Source organism: Rhipicephalus microplus, chromosome X, assembly GCF_043290135.1.
Source record: "Rhipicephalus microplus isolate Deutch F79 chromosome X, USDA_Rmic, whole genome shotgun sequence".
Taxonomy (NCBI): Eukaryota; Metazoa; Arthropoda; class Arachnida; order Ixodida; family Ixodidae; genus Rhipicephalus; species Rhipicephalus microplus.
In genome coordinates this window covers 365345797-365362628 of record NC_134710.1, presented here as the reverse complement: position 1 = coordinate 365362628, position 16832 = coordinate 365345797, and positions in this window count along the sequence as shown.

Genomic DNA, 16832 nt, shown 5'->3' with positions numbered 1-16832 from the left:
TTTTGTAAATACTTTTTTTTACTTTTTACAAACAACACCCAGACGACATCCTGGGAAGTCCAGAAGGCACCAAGGTGGCCTAATATTTTGTTCTCTGCGATAGATTTTAGCATTTTGCTGTTTTCGATACAGTAAACGAGCACACTATTTTTTTTTTCAAAACACATTTAGGATGGGTGGCAAATGACTGGGATGTTTGATGTGGAAATGCCTCACTGCCAGCATTTATTTTTCCGAAGCTCAAGCTATCACCTCTCTGTTACTGCCTTCCTTACATACAATGCCTGCATAGGAAAGAAAAAGAAAGGCAGGTCTGACAAGGTTCACAAGGCAAGATATTTTCATGTTGGATAAATTCGTTACCATAAACAGCAGCAAAATAACATTACTTTTGAGTAGTCCAAGACACAAGCTATATACCAGTGTACTAAGAGCCAAGCGCAAACTTTTCATTTGATCATGTGTGATGATAGACAGGAAGCGCTAATTGCAAGACTGATCAGCCTGTAATTAACTGAATGAAGTACAATGCACTGTTCAATCTAACACCACATGGGCATCTTTGCTACAGCAAAGCCATGTGTCACTGAATCATGCACTAGACGGGACAATGCAAATGTAACAAATCAGATGAAAAAAGAAAACAAAATAAAAAAATAAAAAAGAGGGGATGCAAAGTAGGAGCAGTGTAGCACACTACTTTTACTTTGCATCCCCGTTTTCTTTCTTTTTTTTCCTTTTTTTCTTCCTTTTACCTTTTTTTGCTTCTCTTACCCCGAACCTCCGACAAGAGAACACTTTGTATCATCGCAACCTAACTTGAAAGGAAGCAAGGGCTGCACTCTGCATTATAGGTTTTTTTCAGACAAACATTTCCAACAGGCACATACGCCTACACCAAAAGATGATGTCATTACTAACCCCATATAAACTAACACGCCAAGGATGACATGGTGACTTCTAAAAAATAGGTCCTCCTATCGCAACATCGGCCAGCCTGTCTGAGGCACTTCCACTGCTCACCCTCATTACCCGACTAGATGCTTCTACCTGTCGACTCGCATCTTCATATAGGATAACACTAAGACGAGCTTACATTGATGAATACGCACAAAAGTTTAGTGATGTACCATTCATCAGATTAAGCAACTGTGTCAAAAAATTATTGATAGCTTGCTTCCTGGCTTTTTATACTAACAGTGCTTGAAGTAGCCTGAAACTGCGTAATGTCTTCTATGCACATCAACCAGATTGACAACGTAATGCACAACATGCTTGAGAATATTGCGAGAAACATGATAACGACAAAATGACCAGCCACCCAAATTTCTTACTGTACATGTCCATGAAATGTTCATGTACACCCAAATGAGGTGCTTGTCATACAAGCCGAAAAAACCTACAAGTAGGGCCTTGGGGCCTGCTGTAAGTAGACTTGTAGCATTTTTTTTGTGGAGGGCTTTACACCCATAAGTGAGGAACAAAACTCCTGTACAATGAAGAATGTTGACAGCTATCAGTTATAGAAAAAACTAATGCCGCGAATCTTCCCCGACACATTTTTACATTTACGGAGGTGATGAAGCTTCTGTCATTTGTGGCAGTAACTACAAAAGGACCCGTGAGAAAATTGGCACTACTTGGCTAGACAAATGTCCAAACGTGCCTGCCCGACTCCCTCTAGCCATACCGGCTGAATCTGACACATGACTTCTTGACTGCTGGCTGGACAAAACAAAACCATTGACGCACTCACAATACACAGCGTGAAGTTCCTCTGGAATGGTCAACTTCGTGTTCTTCGATGAAAGAGCAGCACAGTGTCCTGATAAGGCACTCCCTGCAATGGTTTTCAATGCCACACAGAGAGTTTGCTGTTCCTGTCGAAGAGAGCTTGGGGAGCTTGGAGGGTGCTTGCTCTTTTCTGGGGGCTGCTGCCGCTCCTCGTTTTCTGCTCAAGGTCAACCTGCACATAGTTGTAGACGAGGCTTTAAGAGTTGTATATAACGATATACAAATTTTTGCTGAACACACAATTCCTCGTGGCACACTGAGGAACTTCTTATAAAACTTAAGGCCTCGCATATGAAAACATTTACAATCGATCCGAAGATGCACCTGACTCTAAAGGAGTAAGTTTGTTAAGTAGTGTATATAAAGAAAGGTCATTCAGCACAACCACAACTACAGTTGCACACGAAAACAACATTAGCTGGACGCTGTGGGCCGCTTTCATGGCATAGCTTAAGCTGACACTGATCGTCCAACGATACTAAAAATATGCAAAGATTGCCTGCTCAATTTCAGGCAGTACTGAAGGGTTGGGCACGAATCTATCGTTCTACGCATGAGCAGTGCACAAAATTTAACATCAGTACCAACCCATTCAGCTAAAAATTTTGATTAGGATTTCTTCAGTAAAGAAACTGACAAGTCGCCAGAATGTGTGATTGGAGGTGGAAATCAAAAAATGTGAATTGAACTGCATTCTTTTTGCAACTTGAGTGGCACTTACTTTTAAGATTGCACCTAAAAAGCCTAAAAATTAGTATGTCATGCAGCCTGTTTGTTTACTGCAAATTATTTGATGCTTTAACATGCAAAAAGATTAGTGGTCAAAGTTACAGCATACATCCATATCACCTGTGCGAACACTATTCTGTGCTGCCTATGCAGAGCAGTCAACCCTCAAAACGCAGCGCTGTCATCGTGGCAAACAGTGCGAAATATGTGCATTTTACACGCACATGAAATGCATGCTTTCGCAGCAAAATGCGTTGCACAAACATATAAAGCTGTTATGCTGACCTCCCACTGTTTGCTGCCCGTGTTGTGTGACACTTCATAGCAGTCAGAGACCCGAAAATCCTTAAAATGTTTCCAGCACTTTCTGTGTTACCACTATATGCACTCATAAAAGCCATGTCAAACAAAAAGAACAAGCCCCAAAAATTCTCTTCTTTCACTGCATGTTTATACGATCAGACCAGTAAGCTTTCTATTGCAGAAAAAAACAGCTACTATAAAAAGTCATATTCGGTCCCATTAACTGCCTTATGCTTTAAGCCATGTTATTATGTTAAACGGGTGCCCCGCTTTACACTATCTGGTCTTCATGAACTCTTGAACCTGGCACCATATAGGTTGAAAGACACACAGAGTTTGAGACAAACCTAGTTTCCCGTGGAGCATCCTTATGCACTATAACAACACATGTCAATCTAGTTAGTTGATCAGAGCGAGGTGAAAACAGCTCGAACTTGAAAAGCACGGGCAGAAGGAATGAAGCCTGCACCTTGTGCTCCCTGTACATTCAAATTGAGGGTGCAGTTTTTACCTTCTCCTCATGCAATTTCGCATTTATAACATTGTTCGCTGCATATTCTTTGTGGCATTAAAGTGTGTGATACCGTCATGAATAGCCCATGTAATTTATAAAAATAGAATTCAAGATAGCTCGATTAAAAAATAACAAAGTGCATCCAGCACCATGTCCTGTAGCGATTCTTTAGGCAAGTGGCAGAATGATTTATTCTTCAAAACATATCTTACTTGTAACCACTACAAGAGCTAACTCATACACTGGCACATTCTGTTTGCCTCTTCAAATTATAAGGTACCTTTTTTACACCAGAAAATCTGCAAGAAGAATAGAAGTGTTGTAATTGTGAAGAAAGAAAAGTAGAAGGAAAAAAGATAACCTGCCCTGGACAGGGACCGAGCCTGCGAACTTCGAATAACATGTCCGATGCTCGATCAACTGAGCTATCATGGCGGCTATCCCCTTCCATTTTGTACGTATATATGTGCATTTAATCATGGAAGAGTCAGTCAGCGGTGCCTGTTACCATTATGGCGAGTGTGGGACACCTTTTTTTGCCTACTGCCAATGGCATTACGATTTTTCTAATATCCGTATACTTCTTTGGCAGCATTATGCATCTGTTAGTTCTCAGAAAATCTGCTAGTCACAGGAGGTGGCAATGGTTCGCCCTCCCACCTAAATGGATGTACTTGAACAAACGCACAAAACAAAAACAAGTCACACACCGCTAAGATTACTGAGATTCATTGTTTCAGATTCATGAGTGAAGAAAAGAACTATGAATTTAAGGGTTCGTTTTCTTTGTTGAACACATTATAATGAGAACTAGAAGACAGTGATGTTAAACAATTTATAGGTGATGTTATCAAAAATAACTTTAACAAAATTGTGAAAAGAAAAGTGAACGAAAACGTAACTTGGTGGCAAGTTACTAATGGGTTCACATTTTTTGACTATTGAATTGACATTACCTTTTATAACATCCCTCTAATTTCCTGGTTAATGCTGTCGGGTAATTCTTATTATTAGAGTGGTGAGTAGGCTGACAAAGAAAGGATATGGCATTGATACTTCTTTTGAACACCTAATCGTTTGAGGACCTTAAAAGAGCGGAAGCTGCTTTGAGTAGACCAGAATATTTAGTTGGAGCGAAAAAAAACATACACACATTTTAACCAGGATTTCTAACACATTTTGAGACATAAAAGTGTATGCTGCCAGTAATGTTAAGTACCATTACTTTTGTGACACTATGCACTGTACCAGGTGTAGTTAGAGTGGTGATAGTTAAGCATTAATCAAACACACCACCAACTGCGTTCACATTTACGGTAACGTATTTTAAAAATAAACCTGCTGTGTAAAAAAATGAATTACAGCATTTATGACTTCATTCAAATCAAGTTATACCGACTGGGTAAGCAAACCATTTGCATAAAATCAAAAGGCATAAAGTGATTCATGTAATATAACTATGTGAACAATTTCAGCAATGCAGGGCAAAGTGACAACAGTTCTATTACAAACCCCTCTCATTATAACATGCATAAAGAGCACCACACCAGAATATTTATAGTGCATGTAATATTGCGACTACTAGACTGTCTATTGACCTTTCAGAAGAAAGGTATCTCCTTCCCGTTCAAGGGGCAACAACTTAGCCTTTTCCTGAGCTTTTCTGCGAATAATTCCTGAATTTCAGATATCATTGTGATTGATTTACAGTGAACAGATTTTGCTTACGCACTGAAACCTAGTTCTGTATGTAACTGTAATAAAGAATGCCAAACCACCTCCAAATATTTTTTAACATTTCAAGCAAATGTGTGCAACGACTTTAGAATAGTGTCCTGATCAACAATGACAACTTCAGCAGCAGAACTAGCTATGGGGGCCCAGAAAGTAGCTAGAAACACTACTTTTACCTCTTTGAGCCTTTTGGAAGTGTTCAGCCCCTCAGTGCTCACCCTACAACATTTTTTTAAATACGTGTTTGTGTGGCCACTGTTCTTGCTCCTTGCACAGTGAGGAGGAGCACACGGCAAGAAGAGACAAGAAAGAAGCATAGCGAAAAAAAGCAAAATAAGCGAGGACCTTTTTTGTATCGTCCAATGTGTGTAACATTACTATTGCGACAACATATAAAAAAATTATCACGGCTATGCATCCATTGCAGAGTCATACTAAGCTGCCACACCATGACTAAATTTCAACCCTGTGTTGGTTTAGGATCCCGTTATTATGGCAAGCTAAAGATATCTGCATTTGTTCGACACATATTAAGATGCAGTGAAATGTGATATGATAATCTCATTTAGAATGCACGTCATATGGCTTCATTGTATATGTGGCCACAAGTAACTCTGGTTGCAAAGCAATATGGCACAACCTAAACAGACGTCACTGACCACTCGAATCTGAACTTGGCTTTGCTACTTGCCCATTATCATCACAGCAAAAAATGAACAATTGAATCTGCTATAGATATGTGCAAGCTTATGCTAAGGACCAAGCATGAAGGGTGTTTTGTCATTATTGAGATCAGTTATTTGTTCAAGAACACTTGCTGTCAAATACAAATACATTGCTGTCGAAGCATCAAGACTCAAATAGAAAGCAAAAAGAAGTGTCTTTTTAAAAATTACAGGCCACAAGGTGCAAGATAAATATTTGATATACTTGGGATGTAAGGCACGCACAAGAGGTGCTGCCATAATATACTTTTCTTTGTGTTAAACCTGCTTGCTTTACTCACCCAACACATCTGTAAAGATGCCATGAAAACACCAAGCAGCTGATGCAGCATGGTTGAACACATGTCCAGGGATTCCACCATTTATAATGACTAAGCATCCCTGCAGCCTGCACAGTCCTGCAACCATTTGTAAGACAAATATAGTTCTACCCAAAGTTCTTGATTTACAGACACACATGCAAGAAGCATAACCACTCTATAGGAAGTTTGCATGATAATGTGCTGGGTAGCAAAACGAATGCCAATATCAAGTAGGTATCCCGGCCTGTGCTTCTTTCTTTCTGTTCTTAAAAATGAATCAATCCATGGTTAATAAATGTTCCCCCAATGTGAAGTGTTACTTACAGTCCGGGGAAGAATTGCAATGTATTTTACACACAATCGAATTCACGGCAAGTAAGCATGCAATAGCGTTTTGTCAGCTGTTCAAGAAAACAGCCTGAAGTTTAGCTAAAACCCATGTTTTTATAAACACCATTCAATTTGATATAAAAGTTGTGAGCATTATGTGAAGAACACGGCTTCATACTTAATCAATGATTACTTATAACGTACTGATATGAATGCAGCTAACCGAATATGAAACGATAATTTTTGCTTGAGCATTTCGAGTTATCAACACTATCGCACTTGCCAGCTGCATCTTGTCCAAAACAATGGCAAGCTAGGCTAGTTTCTCTAGGTGAGCAGTAATGAACAGTGCAAAGTAACAACGAGAAACACCAGTAACAACAGCATGGGGCAAGCATAGACTGCCAACTGTATAATTTATTGCACAAAAGTTCGCCTGAATATCAGTCGGTCAACTTGTGTAAATGAAGGTCCAGTTGGAAATGAACAAGTTACGAAATCAACAATGCCTGCTTTCTCTAACAGGACCCTCATTCACATCAATTATGCAGCGATAGGCTCCTACCGAGGTACGTCACAGCATGATGTCACTGGCACATGTAAAAGGTGTGGCTGGAAAAATACTTCCGCTGGTGGCTCAGCCAGGTACAGTCGTGCGGTGTTTGGGGCAAGTTTTAATTTTTCAAAGCCTAAACTTCACGTTACAATGTCGACACTAGCTGTAGTATGTATCAGCAAACATCTAGCTGTGTGGTAAAATATTTGCCACGCTGTCTGTTTATCTTGAAGAAGTGAACACACGTGATGACCTGTGTGAGGAACAGCGGCACAGTCTTCAAAAATGTGCACTGTTGGTTGCGGCATGTAGAGTGCATTGAAAGGTATTAAGAATATTGGTTCAACTGAGAATATTGTGTGGTGTGTGCAGTGTCAATAACAATGTGTCTTGTTTGCGAAGACGTTAGCAGTCGTGGCAGGGACCGGTCGTTGAAAAAACTTGATTGAACATTTTAGTCAAGGTAAATATGCACTTGACGCGACCATCTGCGAGTGGGTACAGCTCTGTGTTTGCGCTGTGTGCAGAAAAAAATTGCATGGTCACTGGGCTGGAAGATACCAATCGCTGAAGCTGCATGTATGAATCGCCCCGATGAGTACACAAGCCCAATAAAGATATAACTCGTTTTATCGAAGGCCTCATATGTCTTCATGTAATAAGCAGAGATTCTTGTTTCACATATACTCATTACCTTTACCGCTCGATATTCATGAAGTGACAATGCAAACTGCAAGGTTGTGTGTTAGGTCCTAAGGGGGCAATGTAAATATGCAAATAAGTTGTGTCAGATGCAGAGATGTAACTGCACAAAAGATTACGTATATATTAGGTTACAGGTTTAGAATCACATACATATCAGTGGTCTATCAGGAACGTCACCAACAACTTCCTTGCCAACCAGCCCTTGCACAGAGGTAGGGAATGGCTGGCACGGTGCTCGAAGTGACGTCTCACTATTTGCAAATATAGAGAGGTTTTTTACTTAGGCAACATTTTGCATAATACATTTTTTAGATGCAACACTGTACTCGTCCCACATTGATCATACTGATTTCTTTCGTTCTTACTTTGTGCTGTGAATTACTAGGCATTTAGTCACCATGATCTTTAAAAGCTAATTTCAGTGTTCTCTCTTATATTGCCGACAAGTGTGTCGTTGCAGAAATTGGGCAAAATAGCAACACAGAAAGGCTGTCACAATAAATACACCAGTATGTGTATTCTCCCGCAAACAAAAGTCGGCACTGGTTCTGTCATTACCAGTCTTCCTTCTCTCTTTGCCTTGTTTGTGCTGAAACAGCCAAACACCTGATGAGTTAGATGAGAAATATTAACACATCAAAACTATAAGTGCTTGCATCAGCAACTACACAACAGCGTGATAACCGCACCCCTACCACACAGCAGCGAAACATATTTTGAACATGCTGGCAATGTATTATTTTATGAAAAGCAAGTCTGGCAGATTACAAAATCTCACATTGTGCATGCAAGTTTTCTTCCAAGCCAGGCGTTCAATGTAGGTGCCGGCCGGTACATTATTAGTTACAAGCAAAGCTGTCTTCAGGTACACATACAGATTGCACGAAAACATCTCTCCCTCCTACACTAGGCACACACATTATATCTTTTAACAAGCATACGCCACTGTTTAGGGGTATAATAACGCTCTACTGTAAACGTATGCTTATCAACCCACTCACGCGGTTGGCTAGGTGAATTGAGCCAAGTTACAAATTGTATCGCCCACGAACGTGAAGAAAATGCTGCTTTGCATCAAATGGCACCGCAGGCTTCGTTTAATCAACAACGTAGCAGGCGCCGTGTGCGTCCTCCTAACTACATTGCACTTATAAAAAAATCGATCACCATACACATGCAAGTTGCCGCAGTTGTCGCGAATTACCTCCCGTAAGGCCGCGCCGATGCACCATGGATCTGCTGGCGTTAGCGTTGTCAAAGCGAATCGGTAACCGCCCTCGCAACGGCGCGTAAGGCTGCCGTTTCAGGACGCCTCGTTCGAATGCGGCAACACACATTTGCACTGAGTGGCATATTTAGTCTACATAAGAAAAAGTCCCCTTACCTTTAGTTTCTTTCACACTGTCCTGAGGGAAGCGACCACAGGCGTCAGCCGTCACCTCGGAGTCCTTCGAGCGCCCGCACAACCCGCCGATTCCTTGGACGACTCGCACTTGATCCGCACTCGAACAACCGCGGGAATAGGGCGTGATCTTAGCACCAAAACGGCATGCCCACGGAAACAAAGAAGACAAACAACATGTGGCTTTAGCTGTGAATGGATTTGACTTGGATAACTGTGTGAGGAAAGTAAAAAAAAAACAACTGTCGCCGCTTTAAACTGAAAAAACATGTATGTTATCTGGCCAAATAACTTTAAATGTGATAAACGGTTATTCAAAAAACAAGTTACAACTTATGAATATTTTCGCAGGTCTTTGTTTTGTTTTTGTTCTAGCAGAGGACAGCCTCCTACTGCTTCTACGACAGACGTAGTGCGGTTTTACGTTCGGTGCGTGTCGCCGACGCAAAGCTTCAGAGTAGTCATATCCGAGTTATCAATTCTCAATGAATCATAGGATGACTACAAAGCAGTAATATTTTGACATAGTGCAGTACGCAATCTTTCAAGGTATGATATTTCTTTGCTCTGAAGCAAATCGAAGCAAGCCGGCTGGCGCAATCAGCTGATGTCGCCACTACGCGAGGCATGTTCGTACGCAATAGCGTCGCGCCCCGCGCTCGATTTGTCATCAAGCGATAGAGCTACTAAGTGGAATACAGCTAGATGCAGGGATTAATGGCATATCACTCTAATTTCCTGTGGTAGCCGACTCAATCGCAAGAGAGCCCCGGGAAACAACCTTCAACTGCTCAAGCTTGTGTGTGGGTGTAAAAATACTTGTTTTCATCCGCGACGGGGCGGCAATCTACAGTTGAAAGACATGCGAAAAGCATGTGATGTATATACAAACACAAAACATATGCACACAACTATAGATACGATCGCATATCGTACATAAGTATGCACTTAGCGTGTAAACAGCATATTTATATATATTTTAAACGCGCACGCACTGTCCAGCGCGAATAGATTAGCGAGCTAACGCACTCAGTTCATGTACGCGAGCACAACTGTGTGGTGCAGGTTCAAATCCCGCCAAATATCTATTTTTTATTTTTTTTTCAATGTTTTCCTGTATTGTTATTTTTTCTAATGCGTTAGGTACTAAAACAAAATATAAGCAATATTGCGTTCAAGTATGCATGTGGGACTGTGTTTTTTGCGCAACAGTTATTAGTATTTTTATTTTCATTATTACATTTTTTTATTTATTTCATAATATAACAAAATTAAGCACTAAGGGAAACATTGGGTCTGCTTGGTTGTGAAGGGACTCGAGAATAGAGGAAACTCAAACCAAAAAAATTATTTGAGAAAAAACTGAGCATTTCACAGCCGAACCAGCTTCTTTAAGGGTAGGCCCTAGGTATGCGCGAGACTTGCTCTATGACTCATCTCAAGGTGTGGCAGTTGATGGAAGGCAATATCACCGAAAAGCAGTTCCGAAATATATTTTGGTTGATGTTGTTTGATTCCTCCAAAATGAGGGCTGCACAATTGTGATCGAGCCAAACCAAGAATTGCGGGCACGAAGTCATGAGACAGAAAATGAATAATGTTGATTGTTTGAAAAATTGCCCTTATTAAAGGAAGGGTTATGGAGTGCTACGTAGCTTAACTCGCAGTAGGAATTTTAGATATACATAAAGATAGTTTAAAATGGTCAATGTTGCACACACAGACATTGGTTAAATTTCTTTGCAGCACAGTTGAAGCATCCATGTAGAACTGAAGCATCAGGAGAAGCTCATGCGCCCTCACTTTATTGCGCTTTACATAGCTTGTATCTGTCCATGCAGCCATGATATATTTTAAAGCATTTGTTTCACCTATAATCTTCCTATTCATTAAAGCTGGCCTATAAGTTGTGTCTCATGTAGCACTACAATTGAGGCGTAATCTGCATGGTGGTCTGAAACAATGCTTTTGAAAATCTCAAAACAACCCAGCTCTATACGCGACCATCAGAGCATCAATGATAAGCACCATTATGTGTCCGTAAATATCAGTTGTGCTCTTATACTTAATTATTTTTCTGACCACTCCCTCTACCCCTACCTCGTTTCTGCCGTGAAGCTGAGACAAGTTGTGTAGCTGTATTTATATTGTAGGAGCACATTTTATAAATAAAAAATTATTTTTAGGCTACATGCAATTAGTTTTCATAGATTTTCAATTCTTTTCTTGGTGCTCAGGAGGGCAAACATCATGGTCGATATTTTAAAATGACATTTCTCTTTGCCCATGTTAACGAGAACAGTTTCATTAATATTGACAAGTACATTCGCATTGAATTCAGTTCTCATTGATATTGTTTTTACCAAAAAAAACGAGCCCTTGAAGTTAAGCTTTTTTGCTTGATTTGTTTTCGTGTGACAGCATGCAAGTAAAATGACAGTTATTGTCATTCCTTGTGAATGACACATTTTCCGCGTGACAGACTTTAGCACCTGGTCATCTGCAGAAGCGTTCCGTATATGCCAAAAAACTTCCGTATATTTCCATAAAACTCCATATTGTTTCCGTATTTGGCATAAGGAAATGTTACGGAGTCCATATATTTTCCGTAAGATTTCATACAAAACGTTTCAGAAGGGTTCTTGCTCTCTGGTGCTCTTACCTCGAGCCCAAAGCGTAATATCGTCCGCGTAGATGGCGTGACGTGGGCCCTGTATTTTTTTCGAAAAGCCGGGGGAGCTTTAGAAGTGCCACGTTGAAAAGGAGTAGTGACACAACATAGCCTTGAGGTGTACCCCTGTTTGGCAGCTCAAATTTTTCACTCCGTATGTTGTATATTTTCACCGTGGCCGTACGACCAGTCAGGAAGCTTCGAACAGAGCCATAAATCTTGGAACTGCAGCTACTATCTTCAGGATTTTGTAGTATTGCTTTATGGCTAACATTGTTGAAGGGACTTTTCACATCACTGGCAAGAAGGAACGACTTGCTATTCTTGCTCAAGTGATCAACTAGATCTTCCTAAAGGAGTAAGGGAATGTCCTACGTAGAAAGCAGCTGGCGGAAGCCGGACATGGTGTCTGGGAAGTACCCGTTGCCCTCAAAATGCGACGTGAGCCGGTCATGTATCATATGCTCAAACATTGCCAACGCACGAAGTAAGGGAAATGGGTCTAAGGTTGTGGACAGCTGTGGACTTGTTTGCTTAGGTATTATGATAACCTCCGAATGCTTCCATGTGGCTGGAAGCTCTCCTTTGTCCCAGCAGTCATTGTAGGTACTGTAGGAGAGCAGTCATAGCCTGATTGGGTAGTTGCCGGAGGTGCTTATTGACTATCCTGTCTTTGCCTGGACTCGTCTTTCTTGACAGCTTGGAAAGAGCTGCTTGAAGCTCTGCTGGTGTGAAGGGCCTGTCAAGGTCAGAGTTGGGCATGCCCTCGTATTCTGTGTGTGGTGGGGGAATTGCTGCTGATTGGACAAGACCACGCAGCTTATTGCATAGTTCGTGGAGCAGGTCTTTCTCCTAGTCATCGTAATTGTGTGTTAGCTGACGTACTCATTGCCGCAGCTGCGTCTTGGTGGGGCGGTCCCCGAGGAGAGTCCGCAGCAGGTGCCACGTCTTCTTGGTGCTGAGCGTACCATGGAGCTTACCGCAGAAGTCGCGCCAGTTGTGTCTCGCTAGGTGTTGAGCATACTGTTGCGCCTCTTTTGTTAATAAGGAAATTTTTTTCCTTAATAACAAAAGAAAAAGAAAGAAACTCAGGAAATTCTTTTACTGAGTTTCTTGTTGAATTTTTGCCTCTTCCATCTCTTCAGTATGGCTCGTCTGGCCTCCCAGAGGTGGAGTAAGTAGGAATTTACTGCCGGATTGTTTTCGTTAAGCTGTTCTCATGAAGTTTCTTTGCTGTTCATCCTGAATTTTTATCACTGGACTATCGCCTCAATGATTTCTACCGGACCAAACCACAAATTATGCGCTGTAATGAACGCCTCTACCAATTCGCGCGCATAAAATTTTGTGCCTGAACTGCCTTGTCGCGCCTGCTTGCGGCAGTTTTGGCATGTGCAATTGCAGCCCCATCATTGCGTCACATGCTTTCTGGTCATATGTGACGTCAACGGCTGAACCATTTCACGCCCGGCGCGGCACTGTGACGTGCTCGACAGATCCGGCTTCCCTCTTCAGTGGGCAAGACGGTGAGGGCACCGACTGGATGCTAAACCACCTGCTGTGTTTCAGACAGGTACCGTACTGTGACTATGCTCATTGCTTCAGATCAGATTATCGGTGCTTGGTGCTGATCTCTTGCCCACAGAGCTTTTATGTTCTATTTCAAGTGAATAATATTGCGTAAGTAGGCTTGTACTTAGCGGTGACATAGAACTTAATCCTGGTCCCCCTAAATTATTGCAAAATGAGACACGTAGCAGTGCATTCTGTAATACGTCATTCGAGTCTGATGACAAGCCGACCAGTATTTCTGAAATGCCTTGTGAACTGGTGGCTGGGCAGAAACAAATTGTTAGAGATAATGCCGATATAAAGGCCTTTAAGCAAACTGTTACCCAGCGTTTCGATGCCATCGAATCACGTGTAAGCATTCTTTTCAAGCGATTTTGTTGATTCATCAGGTCAGTTCCGTTCTGACTTAAGCGCAATATCTTGGGCTGTCTCAGACTTGACGAAAAAGTATGATTACATTATAAACCGTTTCAGGCGTAACAACCTCATTATACAATGAATTGATGAAACGGACAGTGCACAGACGCACTTGTGATAAAGATAAAGCAGATTTTCACAGAACAACTTCAAGTACCTTACCCGCCTGTTGAGCGTTGTCACAGAATTGGCATTAGGCAGTCAGGTTGATCACGCCTAGTTATAATGCGATTACAGCAGCAAAACTGAAATAATGAAAACTGTTTCAAAACTGAAAGGAACGCATTTTTTACATCATTGAAGACTTTTGAGTTAAAGCGCGTGCAACTCATAAAAAAGTTTTGGCAGCGACCTCTTCTATTCATGACCATTGTTGTGTGGTAAAGTTGCCATATGACCACGCTCTCATTGACGGTGTCCGCTGCAGTTGAGATGAAGCAGCAAGCTCTGATGAACAAATAGGATCTGCCATTAAATAATACTGTGAATAATACCACCGCCCTATCACAATTGTCTGATTCACTCCCAGCTACATCGTCTCCAACATGACAAGTACATGACTCCTATAATGCCACTTTCCTACGCTTCAATGCAAGAAGTTTAGTCAATAGGTTCCCACCATTCCTTTCTCTTGTAAGAGCTTACACCCCCAATATAATTTGCGTCCCTGACACTTGGCTTCACGATCAAACATTTGATTCGGAGTTTACGCCACATGGTTAAGTGGCTGTGCGAACAGACCGTCAAATTGGCAAGGGCGGTAGAGTTGCTCTTTTTCTAAAATCATATCTAAAGCTTTCAGCTATCTCTCCCCAATCCAGGCTGGAGTTCATTTGGTGTAAACTGTACATAGATTATAAACATATTATCGTCACTGTTTTTTATCATTCACATGGTTCATCATCTGAAAACTTTTCTCTTCTTGCTGATTACATGAACGTACACAACTTTCATGCATGTAGTCTAATCGTAATGGCTGACTTTAACACACCTTGCATTCATTGGCCCTTTCTTTCATGTCACAGTTCTTCAGGTAATAAACTGGTTAATTTTTCGCTGTCCTTCGGGCTTACGCGCAGAGTTAATGGAGCAACAAGTCAATGCAAATCTTGACCTGGTTTTCTTTGTTGTAGACCTCGTTCACAAACTGTACGAATGCGAAATAATTGATGAGATATGAGATCGCCAACAGTGATCATATCTTTCAAATATCCGGTCCACAAGCTGCACATGGCCATTCAAACAAATTTTGACTTCAATCACTCTGAGGATACTTTTACACTTGAAGTGTTATCTGAAAACTGCGAACCATTCACAATGCTTAGTAAAGACTGCAATGTGGATGCCCTAGTTCAAAAGTTTGAGAAAGTTGTACATGTATGCATTCATTGTTTCGTTTTCATTAAAAACAAAAAACGAAATTGTGCCATTCCCCGGATGAACCGAGAAATGTTGCAGCTATCTCGCCGTTTTAGGCACCTGCGCTCTTTAAGCAAAGCAATGAAGACACCATTTTCAATGCCAGATTCATAGCTGCCAAGAAGGAACTAAAACGGAAAGTAAAGCTTGCCAAAGACTTCTTCTATACTGTCGAAGTATCGGTACTCTTAAAAAATACCTGACGGAAATTTGGGCATTCTCTCATGCCTATTACTGATTCTGCATCTTCATTCATTCTCGAAAATGAAAGTGTAAATGATCCCGTGCGCACATCTTACGCATTTAATGAATACTTTCATTCTGTCCACGCATCTGATTTTCAATCATACCCGGTCTTCGATATTGACTCACATCACTCAATTCCAGACATTACAATCAGTGTCAACGGAGTTCTTGATTTGATTTCAAAACTAGATACCAAGAAATCCAGTGGTTCAGATGATGTTACTAATTAGTATTTACAGCGTTATTTTCAATAAATCGCTCGTTACCTTGCTATTATATTTGAGAAATCCTTAAAGACTCGTAGCGTTTCTTCATGTTGGAAGCTTGCAAGAGTGATAACGTTGTATAAATCGGGTAGCAAGTCTGCATAACTAGCTATAGACCAATATCTTCAACTCCGTATTGATGTAAAATGTTTGAGCATATAATATACAAACACACAAAGCATTTTCTCGAGTCAAACCACATTTTAACTAATGGACAGCATAGCTTCAGAAGCGGTTTCAGCACCGTCACCCAAATAACTGAGTTCACTCATGACATTGCGTATCATTTAGACCAGGGCTATGAAATCGATGCACTTTTTATCGACTTCTCCAAAGTTTTTGACACGGTACTACATTCTCATCTTCTGCAAAAACTACGCATCTTCTTGAAAAATGCGCGTCTGGTTGATTGTATTGCTAGTTTTCTACATCATCGTTATCAATATGTTGACTTCAGTTCTACAAAGTCATCAGTTCTGGAAGTAGTTCTGGAAGTGTGCTTCTCACAAGGGTCTGTCTTTGGTCACTTATTATTTTTTGTTTATATAATTGACCCTCCAGAATATGTATCCTAAAACATTAGCTTTTATGCAGATCATTGCGCTTTTTATGACGTGGCCGTTTCTGCCAGCGACGAAACGAGTTTGAATGATTCCATGACCTCATTTTGCGCTACGTGCGGAAAATGGGAATTGAACATTGATGTGAAAAAGGCTGTTGCCTTATCGTTTACAAAAAAAGTAATTCCACCCAATGCAACATACTCTTTCAATGGTGCCTCTTTAGCATGAGTTATGCAGTACAAAAATCTTGGTGTCTCATTCATGATCTTTCAAGGTCTACTCATATTGCCTTAACATGTTCCAACGTCCTAAAGCAATTAGGTATTTTCAGCGAACGATGCAGAAAGCCCCAAACGATAGAAACGTTGAATGTATAAATCTCTTGTTCTCTCTATCATCGATTATGCCTCCATAGTGTGGTCACCTTACAGACAACGCGACATAATCAGACTAGAAGCAGTTAAAAAAAATCCTATTGCAAAAACCAGCGCACTGGGTGCCAGCGTCCAGCGCCATGCCTGATTATGGGCCCAGTATGGCGCTGGTACCAGCGCCTCCCAGCGCAGACTGGGAAGTGGAGCGGC